At 46.1% G+C, this 18,931-nt stretch overlaps 1 long non-coding RNA gene across 1 annotated transcript; it reads left to right on the forward strand.

The window, feature by feature from the left end:
- Positions 1 to 14,594: 14,594 nt before the first annotated feature.
- LOC311628778 lies at positions 14,595 to 18,443 on the forward strand. Its single transcript, XR_014796068.1, has 3 exons — positions 14,595 to 14,729; positions 17,646 to 17,722; positions 18,126 to 18,443. It is a non-coding gene; the product is annotated as an uncharacterized lncRNA (long non-coding RNA).
- Positions 18,444 to 18,931: the final 488 nt, after the last annotated feature.

The following is an 18,931-nucleotide window of genomic DNA, read 5'->3' on the forward strand; positions in this document are numbered from 1 at the left end:
CGGCATGGCTCAGTGGTTGAACATCAACTTATGAACCAGGAGGTCATAGGTTGATTCCCAGTCAGGGCACATGCCCAGGCTGTGTGCTCAATCCCCAGTGTGAGGTGTGCAGGAGGCAGCCGGTCAATGTATCTCTCTCATCATGGATGTTTCTATCTCTCTTTCTCTCTCCTTTCCTCTCTGGAATAAAAAAAAATATTTTTTTTTTTAAATCACAACTGAACAACAAACAATTATCATTCAAAACTGCCTGAAATCTAGCTGAACCAAAGTCCCATAACTAATGATATACAGAAGAAGCCACATCAAAATTGGAGGAGGGGTGGAAACCCAGAACAGGCTGGTCCCACACTGTGTGGTGGTTAAAAGTTGAGAGGGATATCTTAGTGGCAGAGGTCCCCCTGAGGCCCACACCAGGCTCCCCAGCACAGGGTGCCAGTGTCAAAAAGAGAAGTCCCCATAACTTCTGGCTGTGAAAATTAGCAGAGACTGTCCCTGAGTGAGACAGAGGGCTTCTGGAGTCCCAGGTGTTCCTCTTAAAGGGCCTTCACACAGACTTACTCGGGCTGACTCATTCTGAGCTCCGGTGCTGGGACAGAGGCTCAAAGGGTGCCAGGACACACATGGAGGAACTGAATTATCTAGATTCAGGGCAAAGACTGGAGGGGCAGCTTTCTTTCATACAGAAGTGCCGGCAGCGGCCATTGTTCCATTGCTGAGCCCTCCCTCCACAGAGATATGGCAGGCATATCCAAGTTTCCATCAACCTGGCTAATGCTGATCACCTCCCCCCCCTCCCCCCAGTTGATTAGTTGATTCCCTGAGACCCTGCCCACCCAAATTGTGGGCCCACCCAAGCTGTTTCTAGTGACTTTTCCATACAAATGGTCTGTTTTAGCTCATGCTTCAGTCTTGCCTAAATCTCTGAAAGATTCACAAATACTCCCAAAATAACATCTGGCCTTGAGGTGGCCCATATCTCCTGATAAGGGGGTGCAGGCTTGGTACTCGGCTCACAGCTTGGGTTCTCCTGGGCACCTCCAGGCCCAGCACAAGTAGCATCCATCTGCAAATGGCTCCGTAGCTCATGCCAGCTGGCCCACAGCAGGGCATAGACTGTAGCTGGCTTTGGCCTTGACCTTCTAATAGGTCCCAGAGTCAGCACGCCCAGCTTCAGACCATGCCAAAACACCACCCAACCACCTCCACAAGCAACACACTCAAGGGGCAGACTCATCAAGCACCAGAGCCCTGCTGAAGCAAATTCTGCTTCGTAGGGTCAACTCCTCATAGCTGATCACCCTGGGGTAAATCTTTCCACTGCTGTGCAAACGGGAATCAAGGCTCAACTGGAACAAGAGGGTGCATACAGCCTCCCTAGGGGTTAACCTGGAATGCCCAGTTATGATGACCAAGGAGGCTGTGCCATTGGGCCCTACAGGACAGCTACTACCTAAGGCCCCTCTTCCAAGACTGTGAGATGTATTATAGCAGCTCTACCAAGACTAGAAGCCGAAACCGGTTTGGCTCAGTGGATAAAGCGTTGGTCTGCGGACTGAAGGGTCCCAGGTTCGATACCGGTCAAGGGCATGTACCTTAGTTGTGGGCACATCCCCATTAGGGATTAGGGTGTGCAGGAGGCAGCTGATCGATGATTCTCTCTCATCGATGTTTCTGACTCTCTATCCCTTTCCCTTCCTCTCTGTAAAAAATCAATAAAATATGTTTTTTAAAAAAAGACTGGGAGACATAGCAGAACTATCTAATACACAGAAACAAACACAGGGAGGCTGTCAAAATGAAGAGACAAAAAAAAAAGAAATTTGAATTTTTAAAAAAATATATATTTTATTAATTTTTCACAGAGAGGAAGGGAGAGAGATGGAGAGCCAGAAACATCGATGAGAGAGATACATTGACCAGCTGCCTCCTGCACATACCCCATCAGGGATGTGCCTGCAACCAATGTACATGCCCCCGACCGGAATCGAACCTGGGACCCTTCGGTCCACAGGCGGATGCTCTATCCACTGAGCCAAACCGGTTCCAGCAAATTTGAATTTCTTGTACTTTTCATCTGCCACAAAATAGTATTTTTCTTTTGATTTTTTTCTAACCATTTTAAAATGCAAAACACGTGCTTAGTTCAGACGCAGCATAACAAAGAGACTATTGGTTATGTTTGCTGACCCCTGATCTTTAATCCCTGATCTCAACTAAGCATATTCCAGGAAAAGGAATAATTTAACCCTGAAGCAGGAGCATGTATGATTTGAAAGGAAAGGTCAATTTGAGGCATCAATGAATAGTCATCACAGAAGAGGGCCCCCTACCCTCACACAGGGAAACCCTTTCTCAATCCCCACTCACTATCGTGGTGGGTACAAGTTTTCCAAAATTCTAATTTTTACTCGAAAGCTCAAATATTATCATTGGCAACAATGCTGATAATTTTTCCTTAACGTGGCATGCTCACTTCATTCACTTGTTAAGAAATGCCTGCCGAATACTCCAGTGTGAATACCAGTAAATCTGGTTTGTCTGCTAGGTATTGTTTTAGAAAGCAAAAAGGGTGTTCCATGAAAAATGCAGGTAGCTCCATTTGCAACTTGAACAATAACTCCGGTGCCTTTTTCGGACAACCACAGTATTGCAGTGTGCAGCAAAAGTGCTTTACCTGCACTTATTTCATGCTCAGGATGCTCAAAAGATGTCAATGCAAAGATGAAGATTTAATAAAAATTAATGACGTTTCACTGGTTTATCAAGAATGTTCTGCCAGGACCGGTTTGGCTCAATGGATAGAGCGTCGGCTTGGGGACTGAAAGGTCCCGGGTTCGATTCCGGTCAAGGGCATGTACCTTGGTTTCGGGCATATCCCCAGTAGGGGGTGTGCAAGAGGCAGCTGATCGATGACTCTCTCATCGATGTTTCTAACTCTCTCTCTCTCCCACTTCCTCTCTGTATAAAATTAATAAAATATATTAAAAAAAAAGAAAAAAAAAAGAATGTTCTTTGGCTGGGGCCCAGGAGTGGGAGAAAGGGTCAGGTACCTCCCAGAAGGTACTGAGTTAGGCCAACGCCGATATTCCTTACCACCCATGCCCATGTTGGCTTGAAGGGTGAGGCCACTGGGACCTGCTGTTAACAAGTTGTATCATAGGAAGTGTTCTGTTGCTGCCCCTCACTGGGACTGTAAGTCCCCAGTGTACACGCCTTAAAACCAGAACTCAAATGGAACGAACAGAAAGAACATTCTTAAACATTACTGGCTTTTTCAAAGTTGCCAGTGCACAGAGATAAAGAATGCAATGACTACAATACAGTTTGGTGCCGCTGAAACACCAACAATTTCACCTCACTGCTTTTCACCCTCAGTCAGCATCGTGAAAAAGGTGAATCATGGCTGGTGTTCAGAGGCAGGTGATTTGAGGCTGTGAGATGAAATAGCATTTTATTTTATTTTATTTTTCTATTTTTATTGATTTCAGAGAGGAAGGGAGAGGGAGAGAGAGATAGAAACATCAATGATGAGAGAGAAACATTGATCAATTGCCTCTTGCGTGCCCCTGCCTCAACTGAGGATCGAGCCAGCAACCAGGGCATGTGCCCTTGACCAGGATAGAACCTGCACCCTTCTGTCCACAGGCTGACGCTCTGTCCACTGAGTCAAACCACCCAGGGCTGAAATAGCATTTTAGACAGGAAAAAGCAAGAGACCAGCAATCAGCTGCCCTACCTGGTTTGGCTCAGTGGATAGAGCGTCAGCTTGTGGACTGAAGGGTTCCAGGTTCGATTCCAGTCAAGGGCATGTACCTTGGTTGCGGGCACATCCCCAGTGCGGAGTGTGCAGGAGGCAGCTGATTGATGTTTCTCTCTCATCGATGTTTCTAACTTTATTCCTTTCCCTTCCTCTCTGTAAAAAAAATCAATAATATATATATATATATATATATATATATATATATATATATATATATATATATATATATTTTTTTTTTTAAGAGAGAGAGACCAGCAATCTAAAGTCAAGGGCCCCTACACTACTTAGCATATGTAGTAGAGAATTAATAAACATTTTGTAGGTGATTGATGAACTGTGTGAATTTAGAAAATCACTTAGCCTCCCTCGGGCTCAATTGACTACAAACTGAGACTAGCTATATTTGGGGATGTACAAGGCGGCGAAACCCTAAAGGATGCTCCCTTATAAATGTGCGTTTCTATAGGGGGGCAGAGCACACGATGACTTTGATGTGCCGATTCATGTGTGAGAATATCCTTTTCTGTTCTTTTTAAATTGGTGCTAAACAGTTGGCAACACCCATTAAAATCCTTACAAAAGACCCTAGCTTATTTCGAGCTAAGTGAAGAGAACAGTCCAGATCAAATGGAAGAGCTACCTATTCTGGGTTGAATAGTATCTCCAACCACCCCGTGAAAATAATTGCTCATCCGTCACCTATGAATGTGACCTTACTTGGAAACAGGTTTTTTTTTGCAGATATAATCCAGTTAGGATGACATCATACTGGATGAGAGTTGCCTAAACTCAATGATCAGTGACCTTACTAGGAGAGGGAGATTTCGAGGCAGAGATACAGACACAGACAAGGAGAGGATAAGGTCATGTGACCATGGAGGAAGGGATTAGAGTGATGCAGTTGCAAGCCGAGGAAGGCCAAGGTTTGCCAGCACATACCAGAAGCCAGGAAAAGCAAAGAAAGGATTCTCCCCTATAAGTTTCAGAGGGAGCATGGCCCTGCCAGCGCCTTGGTTTCAGACTTCAGGCCTCTGACATTGGAAGAGAATGAGTTGCTGTTCCACGCCACCAGGTTTCGATAGTTGTTACAGCAGCCCTAGGAGACTAATACAGCTAATACTAAGACAAGACTAATACTTGTCTCAGAACGCTTCCATTTGAGACAAGTCAACGTCACCAATGATAAATAGTCCTCAGGCATCTCTTGCCCTGTGGTTGTGGCCACTAATTAAAGATACCATCTTTCAAAGGGTAACAGTGAAAACCCATGCCATTATCACCTGTGTATTTTCTGAGCCACGCTGCTGGCTCCAACCAGCTAGAGGCACCTATTTTCCCCACACAATTTTAGGAGACCTCCCTCCGACTGGGGTGGAGCAAAGGGGGTAGCATGAGTGCTACCCTCATGTTGTGCCCAGGGCTCGCTGTTCCTCTGCTTCCAGCCCTGCCCAGAGTGCACAGGAACAAAAGATGAATTTTGAAGCCATGCCAGACACCTTACGTAAGACTTCTCTCATGGGCAGGTGGAATCTGAATTTCATTAAATTCTCCAGGTGACTCTGAGGATGAACCAGGTGAGGGGAATCACCTGCCCCTGAAATATGACTTTTTTTTTTTTATGCCTGCTATATTCATATGGAATTAAAATGGAATTAAAATGCAAATACGCCAAGGGAAGTTAATTCACCCTGTCATACTTTGTAGCAGGAGAATGTTGAGCATCTAGGGATGAGGAGTGGAAAATGAGCAAATGAATGAAAGACTGAAGTGTAAGGAAGGTAAAAGAATTAATGAGATTCCATTTATAGGAAATGTCCAGAATAGCCAAATCCATAGAGACCAAAAGTCGATTAGTAGCTGCCAGGGGGTGCGTAGAGAAGGGAATGGGGAGTGAGTATTTCATGAGTATGGGGCTTCCTTTTACTCATAAAAGATAAAAGGTTTTTGGAATCTTCAGGAGGTGAATGGATAAATAAACTGTGTTACATCCAGACAATGAAATATTATTTAGCACTAAAATGAAATGAGCTACAATAAGCCAGTCAGAGAAAGATAAATATCACACGATCTCACTCATTTATGGAATATAATGAACAACATAAACTGATGAACAAAAACAGATCCAGAGACAGAGAAACATGGATCAGACCATCAATCCTTGGAGGGAAGGTATGAAAGGGTGGGGGGAAGGGGGAGAGATCAACCAAAGGACTTGCATGCATGCATATAAGCCTAACCAATAGACACAGACAACAGGGAGGTGAGTGTATGAGTTGGGGGGGTGGAGGGTGATGGGGGAATAAGGACACATGGGTAACACTTTAATAAAGAAATTTTAAAAAAATGAAATGAGCTACTAAGCCATGAAAGGACAGGCTTAGTATAGATGCATTTTGCTATATACTAAGTGAAATAACCCAATCTGGCATTCTTGAAAAGGCAAGACTATGGAAACAATACAAAGGCTGGTGGTGGCCAGGTGTTAGAGAGGAGGAAGGGATGGAGAAATGGAATGTAGAGGATTTTTTAGGCAGTGAAACTGCTCTGGATGACACTATGATGATGGATACCCGTCATTATAAATGTGTCCATAGCATGTACTACACAGAGCGTAAACCCTAGTGTAAACTATGGACCGGGGTGGCTCCAATGCCTTGGCAGCGTATGTAAACAAACCGCAGCCTACACTAGAGCCAGTGCACTTGCATCCCAGAAAACAGACTTTAAGAACAAACAGCCAATTTAGGATTTCCTAAATAAGGCAATGCTCAAGCTACAGCCAACCAAGTAGTTTATTTGATTTGTGTTGGCATCTTCTCTATAAACATCGCTCTCCTCACACCCGTTGATGAAGGGCTCATCGCTACTTTTTGGATGGGTACAGCCTGATCCAAACTGATCTTGGGTCAGATAAGCTCTTCAAATCTTACTGTATCCTGGTTTATCTTGTGCCAGTCACCGTGTGCTGAGCATACACACTGCAGATGGGAAGAACAGCTCTCATATGTCCTCCAGCTCCAGGATGCCGTGATGACGTGGCACCAGGCGATTCAGCAGAAAGCTCAGAGGAAGTCTCGGGTTGTTAGTTGGGTATTCTAAACCCACAAACACTTTCCCTGCCAGACTACAGAGATGTGGTATTATTTTTTTTTTTACCTTTTTTTTTTTTTTTTTTAACCTTACAATTTACTTTAGAGCTATTTCCCTATCAGCACCTTCTTAAGGACTGCATTACAGTCTTCCGGCAGAATGGTCAGTTTTGCTGCTAGAAAATACACGTTTGTTTCAGGGTGAATTGATACATGAGGGAACTTGATTTCTTCTGCAAGAAAAGCTGGATGAACACGGAAAACTCACGCTGCTGAAGTGAGCCTCGGAAAGAGAGAATCCGCTAGCTGCACACAGGTTCACACCGCAGCGCCCTGCAGGGGCTGCAGCTGGCGGCTGTGCGCTAAGCCCCGCCTCCAGGAGGTGTGGTCCCTCAAAGAAGTGATTCCAGCCGAAACCGGTTTGGCTCAGTGGGTAGAGCGTGGGCCTGCGGACTCAAGGGGTCCCAGGTTCGATTCCGGTCAAGGGCATGTACATTGGTTGCAGCACATCCCCAGTAGGGGGTGTGCAGGAGGCAGCTGATGGCTGTTTCTCTCTCATTGATGATTCTAACTCTCTATTCCTCTCCCTTCCTCTTTGTAATAAATCAATAAAATATATTTTATAAAAAGAAAGAAAAAGAAATGATTCCACTCCAGGAAGAAGAGACTTACCCAGTCTGCATTTCTCTTTGGCAAACAAAATGCCTGAACCTCCTTCTCTGGCTAACTCATTCCAAAACACTGGAGCAGGAACATCACAAGGAGCTGAGACAGTTAAAGGGACTACATTTCTCAAATGTAAGAGAATCGCATTTCCTTCTGACATTGAACATGTTCTGAACAGACGGAGGGTCTGATGAACCCAAGCGGAGAAAAGGAGTGACAAAGGAGTGTGATTCTTAGGTCACGGCTATAGTTATTTTGGGAGAAGAAAGCACATTTTACAGCTCTGTGTTTGGGTACGATAATAACTGACGGCGAATCTTACCTCTCTGTTTACAAATGGGCTTGCAACCGAGGTCGTAGTTGAGACTCAGAATTACCCTGAGGAGTCAAACCCCATATCCAGGGCTGCCTGTCTGCAAATCCCATGCCCTCTCCTCAGGCCCAGACAGCCTCTCCGGTCAGAACAAGCAGAGACATGGGTTACCGAGGTGGCTCTCAAAACACGAGAGTCAGATAACTGGAAGCTTGTTAAAAGTGCAACTTGGGGTACCCCACCTCTATGGACTCAAAAGATTCTGGACCAGGACCCAGAAATCTCTGTTTTAACAGCCCTCCCAGGGGATGCTAAAGCTTGAGAACCAGGAGGTTACCTCAAGCAGACAAATCTAATTGTCATTCTCATTCTCATTGTTGTATAAGAGAGAGAGGGAGAGAGAGAGAGAGAGAGCTTTGTAGTTGCTTGATCCTTGTATGTGCCCTGACTGGAGATCAAACCCATGACCTTGGCTTCTCAGGATGATGCTCACTAACCACCGAGCTACCGGCCAGGGCAGCCTCCTCCGTGTTTAGCTCTCCACCACACCCTGAGCACCCTGAGCACAGCCTGCAGTTGGGGAAAATCATGGAGAGCGAAGGGGCTTGGAGAGGTGAGCAAGGGCAGCCCTGTCCCTACAGGTTGTCCTCTAGGCACACCTAAACCAGTGCCTGGGGGGTTGCCTCTTGTTGCCGCTTCTCTGCATGGCCACCCTCTGTCCATATTTCGACCTCTCTCCCCAGGAAGTTTATCTAGTGTCAGATAAACTTTATAAAAGCCTCTCTGATTCTCAGACCTGCCCTTCCTTCCCGAAGGCTGTCTAGAGGCCTCTGAGCTGCAGGCCCAGCCTGAGCCCAGGTCCTGGTGGAAGCTGTCCCTCAGAGGAAGGAGCACCAGCCCCATCCTCAAGACCCTGTCATCCTTTTGTCATCTGCCCGCCTGGGGCCCGCTGCTGTCTCACAGGAACTATTCATCACGGCTGATTGGCTCCTGAAAGCTGAGAATTCCCTGCCTCCCGCATGGAGATATCTGATACCTCCTCTTCTCTGCAGAGCCAGGCTCCAGGCTCCAGGCTGCAGCAGCTCCTCCGTGGCAGCTTTCCTGGTACCCACCCCCTTCCCTTTCCAGGGGAAGCCAGCCACGACTTGGAGCTCACCGTACAGCATTTACCTCGCTGAATTATGTCTTTATTTACTCTCCTGGAATTCAGTTTGGGTTCCCAAGATTTATGACTGACTGTTCCTAGCCCTAAGGCGGGCATCAGCAAATGCTCGTTAGATGGAAGGAGTGTTTGATTTCTGGTGAGACGGAATGAGTGTTTCACAGGCTGAGGTCAGTGCTCCGTGCATCTGGGTTCCTGGTACGTGGAGCAGCCCTGTGGGTGCCCAGCAGGCAGGGTGACCGGGATGGAGATGAGGGGGCCTCACACCAAACCTGACAAGCTCAGGGGAGGCCTGCCTGGTGGCCTTACAAACTCAGATGGTCCGAAATGGAAACTCTTTAACTAAAAGCAGTTTATGGTGGGTAGTCATGCCGTAGGCCAGAATCTTCCCCGACGAAAGAAGGTCTCTGCCTCAGTGAAGCCTGCCTATTGTCTTTTTGCATCTGCAATAACATGCCTTTGGAACGTGAAGGTACCTCCCCTTTTCGGGACCTCTCTAGGCACAGCGATCACACCAGAGCATAGCCCACAGATACCCTCACTGTTACCGTTATTGTGTGAATTGGTGACTGTTTACTATCCTGTACCCACCTCTGCAAAAGATGGTTTTTTACTTTTTTTTTTTTTTAATGTTTTCATTTATTTATTTATTTATTTATTTTTATTTATTTTTTTTTTTAAGAGGGAAAGAAAGGAAGAGGGGTAGAAAGACAGAAACATCGATGAGGGAGAAACATCATTGATTAGCTGCCTCTGCACGCCCCCTACTGGGGATCAAGCCCGAAACCTGGGCATGTGCCCTGACTGGGAATTGAATCAGTGACCTCTGGGTTCAACCACTGAACTACACCGGCCAGGCTTTCATTTTACCAACTTTCCTTTCTACCGCCTACCTAACCTCTCACCAACTGATCTCATGCAAACCATTCACACCTCCTCTTTTGATTGTGACATAAAATAAGGTGCGGAACTGCCATTCTCTGGAGCATTTTTTCAATCTGTCGAGTCAACCACAGAATGCATAAATAGGTGGAACTATAAATCTCTCTCTCTCTCTCTCTCTCTCTCTCTCTCTCTCTCTCTCAATAAAAAAAATAAATAAAATAAGAAAGTTTTAGAATACAATGCTGCTTTAGGCCCACTCCAAAGGTTATTTCGCCTAGTTTTAACATTAAAAAGGTTTGAGGAGTAAGACATGCAAAAACAGTTCCTCTGGAATGGTGGCTCCAACTGCCTTTTGAAGTGGCTCAGTTTATTCTTTTTCACACCCCATAGGTAACCTCTCTCCCAGTTCCTATCAGCCTTGATTTTTGAACTTTGTATGTAAACAGATCATACAGTGTGCACTCTTTGAAGACTGGCTTTTTTCACTCATCATTGTATCTATCAGATTCACCCTCATTGTTGAGTGTAGCAGGAGTTCATTCCTTATGCAGCATCATTCTATGAATATACAACAATTCATTTATCCATTCTACTGTGGATGGGAATTTGGGCATTATCTAATTCTTGGCTATTGTCAATAATGCCACTATGAAAATTCTCGTCCACGTCTTCTATGAGTGTTTGAAGCAGGGGCAAGTCTCCCATCTATTATTTTCCTTTTCAGAATTTCTGGGCTATCTTTGCATTCGTTTTGTTAAGAGGATTTTAAAGGATTAAACATATATAAAGCATTTGTCATTGACTGACATACAAAGGACTCCAATGAATGTCACTGAGCTGCTTTTGATAGGTTCAAGGTACTTAAATTTAGAATTTGAATTTCAGATACAAATCATTTCAAAAGATGCCTGGTTTTCCAGAGTATTGGATAATAGTCTACAGTCCCTCTTGTTCTAACACAGTATTCTCCCCACCCCCAAACCCCTATGTCAGTTGGTTAAAATTGTTGACAATTCCTGGGCCTTTATTTTTTTCTTCAGGAGGACAAAACCAATAATGGGACCGCTAGGGGAGGGTTGAATTCTCTTGTTTAAGCCTGTTTGTCCGCAGGTGGAATTGCGGTGCTTGTGCTCAAATTTGAGAGGTCAACACCCCAAGGGCTTAGGAGGAGCTCTGTTGATACCACAGACCTGAACCTGCGTGGGTATGAAGAGCATCAGGTGGGCTCCTTCCCTGCACCCCTCTATTCAGACCTAACTGTCCCTGGCTTCAGAGTGTCAGCCTCCTCAGTGTCTTTTGTTCCCAAGAAGCTGATTCAGGAGGTCAGGCTGCCGGTAAAGGCACAGAGGTTGGTGGTAGAGATGGACGTGAGGTCCCTCCCAATCACTTCCCCAACGTGACAAGTGCGGGGATACACCCCAGCGTCTTGCTGCTTGCTCTAAAGGAGGAAAAGGCAATGAAGTCTGCCAGGACACACATCAAGTCCGTGCATGAAAAAGACATGGCTTACAAAACAGAACTTCGTTTACACCAGTGTTTCCCAAACTTCTCTCATGATGAGAATCACCTGGTGGAGTTGTTAAAACACAGATTCCTGAATCCCAACTAAGAAGTGCTAAACTAGAATTTTTGAGAACATATAGGTAAAATTGCATACCTAACTTAGTGCTCTGTATATAACATCTGTCTTAGAGCACTAGTTAAGTATACAATTTTACCTATATGTTCCCAAAAATTCTAGTTTAGCACTTCTTAGTTGGGATTCAGGAATCTGTGTTTTAACAACTCCACCAGGTGATTCTCATCATGAGAGAAGTTTGGGAAACACTGGTTTACACGGAGGCAGTGCAACCACCGCAAGTGTTCTCATGACGACAGGAGCTAAAAACAAAGTAAACGGCGAGCACCTTCCCATGAAGAGGCCACGCGGGGAGGAAAGAGATGTGCGTGAAAAGCCTTCCTGTTTCACCCCCGGACACAGCCGCCTGCTTCCTCACCTCTGCACACAAGTATAACAACAGGGAAGCCCTACACACCACGTAGCGACACTTCCTGCCCAGGAACTCATTTATTCCCGGAACTGCTTAGGAGGCGGGCAGTGTTGGTAGCACCCATTTACAGACACCGAGGTTGTCATCCAGGCAAACCCTGGCCAGCGCCAGCCTTGCCATCATCCAGCTCGTCCAGCAGCTTTTTCGGGCTGGCTACAGACCAGTGTCCCCTGTCCGGGCCTCTGGGGAATGAGATCAGAGCTGCCAGACCTTGATCCGCCCCAGACATGGCTTCCTGCCACCGGTCCAGATTGCACCGCTGGGGTGTCTGCGGCTGTCGAGAGGTGCCATCGCTGAGATTGCTGGCAGCACTGCCAGTCCGATTGCCAACCCCAGGGAGGTGCCACCGAGTGGAGACTTGCTCCATTGTCCCATGATGCTGCCGGGAGGGGACACGATGGTACTCTGCCTTCGTGTAACAGTGACCCTCACTGTGGCTGCATATTGGAATGACTGGGGACATTTTAAGACTCTGTAGCCAGGCCACCCTCTGGACCAATTGCATCTAAATCTTTAGGGGTGGGGCCCAGGTAGCATTTTAAAAAATATATATATTTTATTGATTTTTTACAGAGAGGAAGAGAGAGGGATAGAGAGTCAGAAACATCCATGAGAGAGAACCATCGATCTGCTGCCCCCTGCACACCCCCTACTGGGGACGTGCCCGCAACCAAGGTACATGCCCTTGACCGGAATCGAACCTGAGACCCTTCAGTCTGCAGGCCAACGCTCTATCTACTGAGCCAAACTGGTTTCGGCAGAAGACTCTCAGTGAGCTAAGGTGGAGAACCGCTGTTAGCCGTCTGTCACCGCAAAAGGGGGAGCCAGACTTCCATGGACACAATCTTCGAACTGAATTGCCGGCAAACCCAACACAGCGCTATGCTCTACGCTCCCCTCCTTTCAGTTTGTTTATGAAAAGTATAAGACTTCTACATGGGATCAGTTCCATCTTCTTGATACAGAGAACAGAAAGATAAGCATTTTGCAATAAACATACGGTATGCATTATTCTTTCCCACTAGGAAGGCTGTCTGCTAGGTCATTATTACCAGACAAAAAGAGTCACAGATTGACTATTTTTAAAACTTTCAATAAATAATGATTGAGTATCTACTTTATGCCAGGCATTGTGCTTGATGCGGGGGAAGACGACAGACAGGCAATTACAGTTCATCCAGATAGCTCTGATGGAGAGGATTTCTATGGAAACCATAGAAGGGACTCCAGTTAAAGACAAAGTCCAGACAAGGAAGTAAAGAATTTTCTTCTATTTATTGCACTCGGGAGAGCCCCGGGATCTGAGGATGGGAGAGTCTGGGCAGTGTGGTTTTGCCTCAGACATTCACAGGGAGACATAGACAAGCTGCAGGTGTGGGGATTTACTGTTGGGGTTGTTTTGCAATCAGGAAAAGTCTCAGTCAGCTAAAGAGGAAATGTTTATCTCTGAGTCTAGCTGGTTTCAGGGGGACAAATGGTTCTAATCTTAGCTAATCATTTATATTAGACAAAGAACAGGACATTGGCCAGAAGCAAAAGTGGAAGTGTCTGGTCTGGCCTTGTCACTCCTACCCAAGATTGTGTGTGTGTGTGTGTGTGTGTGTGTGTGTGTGTATTTATATGCTTTTCTTCTTTTTTGTAATTGGCAAAATTTCAAATATATGCAAAGGTAAAAAGAATAGCATAGTAGATGCTCTTATAACATTCTAATTTCAATAAGTATCAGAATTTGGTCAGCCTTGATAATTATTTATCTTCTTTCTTTCTGTATTTTAAATCAAACTCTAGTCAATGTGTCACTTTCATTCCTACATCCTTTACTATGCATCTGTAAAGAATATTTAACCAATTTTTGAGGTTCAGGAAGGCTTCCTAGAGGAAATGACATCTAGGCTGAGATGAGAAGGACGGGTAGCAAACAGCCTGGTGGAAGTGTGGGTGGCAGGGCTGGACAAGGAGCAGAGAGGATGTTCTGGACAGAGGACACAGCATGTGCAAAGACTTGGAGGGAGACGTTGAAGAGAAAGGGTGCCATGAGAGATGAGTGTGGAGAGGTAAGCCTTTCATACAGTGGTTTGTGAACTCTGGGGTCCAGAAGGCCTAAATTAGCTCCAACAGTAGAATCAGAGGTATGGGAGGGGAGTTAACTGACAATTCTAGGGGAAAGGGGGAGTGGGTGGTGTGGGAAAAGACTGTACATAAACTGTGCACCTATGGATGAGGACAATGGGGGGTGGGGAAAGGGCAGAGGGTGGGGTGGGAACCTGGTGGAGGGGAGCAATGGAAGGGGAAAAAAAAAAAAAAGAGGAACATTTGTAATAAAGGGAACAATAAAGATTTATTTAAAAAAAAAAAAAAGAAAGAAAGAAAAGAAAAAGGAAGGAGAAAAGAGGGTGTCAGACGGTTTCTCTAAGCCACCTCCCAGATGGAGTCCTCCCGGACCACGGCCTACTGCTCTGGGGTCCTCTTTCAGCTCTTCCCTGAGGCGGGAACGTAGCGACTCGTGGGTCTCAAAGCTTCACCTGGACCATTCACTTTAAGGGGCTCGGTTGTCACTCAGCACATTCCCATTCCTGCTGGGGGAGGTGGGCAGGCTGGTCTGCCACCCTCCAGGCTGACAGGTTAGAAGTGGGGGCTTGTCTCTCACTGGTTTATTCTCCCTGAGACCCCCTCCGAGGAGTGGAGAGGCCCGTTTTCTTGAGTGAAAGAAGGAGGACATCACACCATCCAGTGCCCAGGTCAGGAGAGGTCCGGGCTGGCACCAGAGACTTGGAAACTATCTGCAGCGATGGCACTTGAGGTGAGACGTGAGCTTAGGCCAGTGCCCAGAGGGGTGACCATATGTAAGCGCCTGGCTGAGGCACCACCCCCTCCTGAATTCGGTTTCAAAGCGGGCCCAGCCGTGCACACTAGCTGCGGTGGCTGTGCGTGGGGCAGGGCGAAGAGGGGCAGGGGGGGAGAAGGCCCCGCTGAGGGATCTGGCTTTGGATTCTGCTGGGAAGGATGCGTGGGCTTCAGGCGGCAAAGAGAGGAAAGGCTGGGGAGGGCTTTTCCCTGGAAAACCAAGAAGTCGGTTCAACCAACCGAGGTGTGCCTAGGGGAGGGGGGCTTGGCCAGAGTGGAACTTATAGGGAGGCTGAATGCCAGGCTGGCTCCGCGGGCCCGTGGAGATGGCCAGCAGACAGGGAGAAATGTGGGTCTGCAGCCAGAGGCAGGCTGGGCATTCCTGCACGGCAGGCATCTGTCCGCAGGGATTTCTGGAGGGCAGGGCGGCGGGGAGGGCAGTGTCTGTATCAAGTACTCTTCGGGCCCAGAAGGCCGAGGTGTTTTCCTCGGATGGAAATAGAACCTGGCTCAGCCCAGCGTGGGGGAGGGGCCCTGAAAAGAGGTCAGGCCTCCCTTCCTTCCTTCCTTTCTTTGTATGAAGAAGGGCCAGCTCTGAGCCAGGCCCCGTGCCAAGTGCTGAAGATACAGGAATGAATGAGACAGCGAGGTCCCAGCCCTCGGGAGGCTGTGTTCCCGGATGCAGGAGAACCTGGATCCTAGGCTCTACCCCGCAGCCTCTGTGCTGAGCACAGGGAACAGATGGGGCCAGATGTGGCCCTAAATTCCAGCTTTACTGCGGTAAATTGGCACATCAAATTGCAGTCTATTTCACACGCACATCACGGTGGTTTGACATACATACGCGTTGTGAAAAGACGCCCCTATCTAGCTAATCAATGCATCCATCACCCCACATATTTGTCTTTTCACTCTCTGTAAATTTCAATGAAACAATACAGGGTTTTCGGCAACAGTCACCATGTTTTACATTAGAGCCTCCTACTCACCGTATCATTGAAGTTTGTACCCTTTAACCAACCTTTCCCTATCTCACCCTCTTCCAGACTCCGGCAACCACGTTGCTACTCTCTGTTTCTATGAGTTCGATGTGCATGTGTGTGTGTGTGTGTGTGTGTGTGTTTTAAAGATTGTACATATGAGTCATACCGTGCCATATTTGTCTTTCTCTGTCTGGCTTATTTCATCAAGAGGATATCCTTTCTTAATAACACCCTGACCATTTCCCCAAAACTGTCTCTTCCAAGCGCTAGGATCTGAGGCCGTAGGGCTGTCTCCCCAAGCCCCAGCGAGGTATCCATCCCACCCCCTCTTCTCCGTGTGTTCCCCCCTCCTCTCAGTGTGTTCCCTCCTCTGCTGTCTCCGATGGACCAAAGGATTCACCCGGAAGACCAGGGCTGGGTTTGAGGAGGCCCCTCACCCTGTCCTGAGCTGCAGTCCCAGGAAGGAGGAAGTGGGGCATGGGCAGGGACAGAGTGTGGAGGTTCCAGGGATTTTGGGGGGCTGGTAAAAAAAAAATGACCATCATAAGTGATAACACACACGCTTTAGCAAGGTTGTGCTTGAACAGGGTTGCATGGGAAAGGAAGTCCCCATCGTACAGACCCATAGCGTGAGACCACCAGAATGGTGGCCACCATCCGAAAGGGGAGGAAGGCAAGGGAATCCCGGGGCATAGGGGACATGGAGAGGGGCTCGCATGGCTGGGAGGAGTTTCTCAGCAGCATGAGGAGTCTCTGGGGCAGAGGGCAGCTTGGGGTCTTCTAACTACTAGGCTCTCTCATATTTATGGCTGGCAGACATGAGGTGAGCCACTTTTCTCAGGATGCACAAAGCAGGAAGGCTCTAAATGGCTAACATCTGTTTTGGGGGAACTATTTTAAAAGTAGTTTGATGTATAAAAATTTGAGTTACACGCGTTGGCAGGCTTTTGAGCTAGTGGGTCTTGGTCCACAGTGAAGAAATGAACAACCTAGGGAGGTCAGGTCATCTTTGGCTCATTTATATTACAAACTGTGAGCAGCAGGTGGCTGACCACTGAACTAAGCTACCCGGCCAGGGTGAGACTCTCTTCCCTCCATCAGATTGCCTGTGCTCCTTTGTCAAAAGTCAGTTGACTGCCCTAGCTGATAGGGCAGAGATTGAGCATTGACCTATGAACCAGAAGGTCACAGATTAATTTCCAGTTGGGAAATTAATGCCCCAGGTTGTGGGCTTGATTCCCAGTGTGGGGCCGATGCAGGAGACAGCCGATCAGTGATTCTCTCCCATCATTGATGCTTCATTTTAAAAAAATATATATATTTTACTGATTTTTTTTTTTCCAGAGAGGAAGGGAGAGGGATAGAGAGTTAGAAACATCAATCAGCTTCCTCCTGCACACCCCCCATCTGGGGATGTGCCCGCAACCAAGGTCCATACCCTTGACTGGAATCAAACATGGGACCCTTCTCATGGCATACATAAACTACTAAAATTCTGTAGCACACCAAAAAATATATTTTTTGCTAATCTGACAAAAAAAGGTATAACTTTGATTCATTCACATTGGGTGGCCATTGTTGACTGTTGTCATTTTTAAATATGATGATCTCATGGAAGAGAGGTCAGCACCCTGACTAAACAGTCAGTTATTTCATGTTTTAAAACTTCTTGTCGCACCCAGGTTGAAAAGTGCTCTCCTATGCTGATAAACATCTTTAGTCATCTTTAAACTACTTGCACAGTCAGTAATTCATTGTATGACTATGATACATTCTGCTTAGTCATTCCTTTGTTGCTAGGCACCGAGGGAGTGGCTAGTGTTCCTCTAGGAACCTGCTACAATGAACCACACCTTGTACATGACTCTGCAATTGTTTCTTTAAAGCAGGGGTGAGGAACGTGTGGCCCGTGGCTGCAGAAGGCCCCGAGAAATCCTTTAGTCTGGCCCTGCCCAAGGCATCAGGGGTGAGTGAATTAGAAGCCTGACCAAATAGCAGGCTAATTTTTAAGCTGATAATTTTGTACGGCTCACGAATGATGTTATAAATATCCAAATGGCCCTTGGCAGAAAAAACAAAGTCCCATACCGCTGCTTTAGAGAGACAAGAAAAAGTAAATGTTGTGCATGAAGGTATATGCTTTTTATATTTTCATAGATCCTGCCAAAGTGCCCAACAAGATGTGTGTTTCCCGTACAATGGCCAACAACTGCATAGCTTTTGAATATAAGACCCACTTTTTTTGTATTTCAATTGCCTACAACTGCAAAGAGGAGGGGTGTTTGAGGTGGGCAGGAGTGGGATTTAGGCATGTAGCTGCTGAGGGTAAGGTGGGCAGGCCTTTCACACTTACTGTCTCTGTGTCCCAGGCCACATGCTTTCAGTTCATCTCTGCTAGGAATAGTCATTGACCGGCGGAATCTACAGAGATATGAAGACTAAGTTCAATGCGGACTCTGGATTGGACTGCAAAACAGAAAAAATTTTCTGGAAAAACTGGTGAATGTTAATAACATCTGTGGTTTAACTAATTGTCTTTTGTACAAATGTTAATTTATTAGTTGTGATAAGCGTGCCCTGAGTGTGTTAACAGTAGTATATTTTTTGCAACTTTTCTGTAAATCTAAAATTCTAACACAAAAACTTATTTAAAAAACTTAAACATGTAATAAAATACATGTGGATATATTTGGACCCTGATTCAAACTATATATATATATATTTTGAGAAAACATTAGTAACTTGAATATAGATTGGGTATTTGAGAATATTAAAAATATTAATTTTGTTAGATGTGATATGTTTATGAACAAAAATCATCTTGACCTTTTGAAGGTGCATACTGAAGTATTTATAGGTGAAATGATGCCAGTAATTATGGGTAAAGTGATATAATTCCTTGGAGATGCTTTGCAATACTCAAGGAAAAGTATAGTTGGGGGAAAAGATGAAAACATTTGGGAAAATATGAAAACCTATTGAAACTGGATGAAAGGTACACGGTGGGGTCTATTATACTATCGCTTTCTTTACTCTTATGAATAACTACATTTTCTCTAGTAAAAAGCTACATGGGTAACATTGCTCCATGGGCATGACTCAGTGACTCCCCGCTTTTTGAGGAGTCAGTCCTGACAGGGCTTTTTCACACCGTGATAGCACTTCCTATGTGGCC

Source organism: Pipistrellus hanaki (assembly GCF_964339955.1).
Source record: "Pipistrellus hanaki genome assembly, chromosome: 10".
NCBI lineage: Eukaryota > Metazoa > Chordata > Mammalia > Chiroptera > Vespertilionidae > Pipistrellus > Pipistrellus hanaki.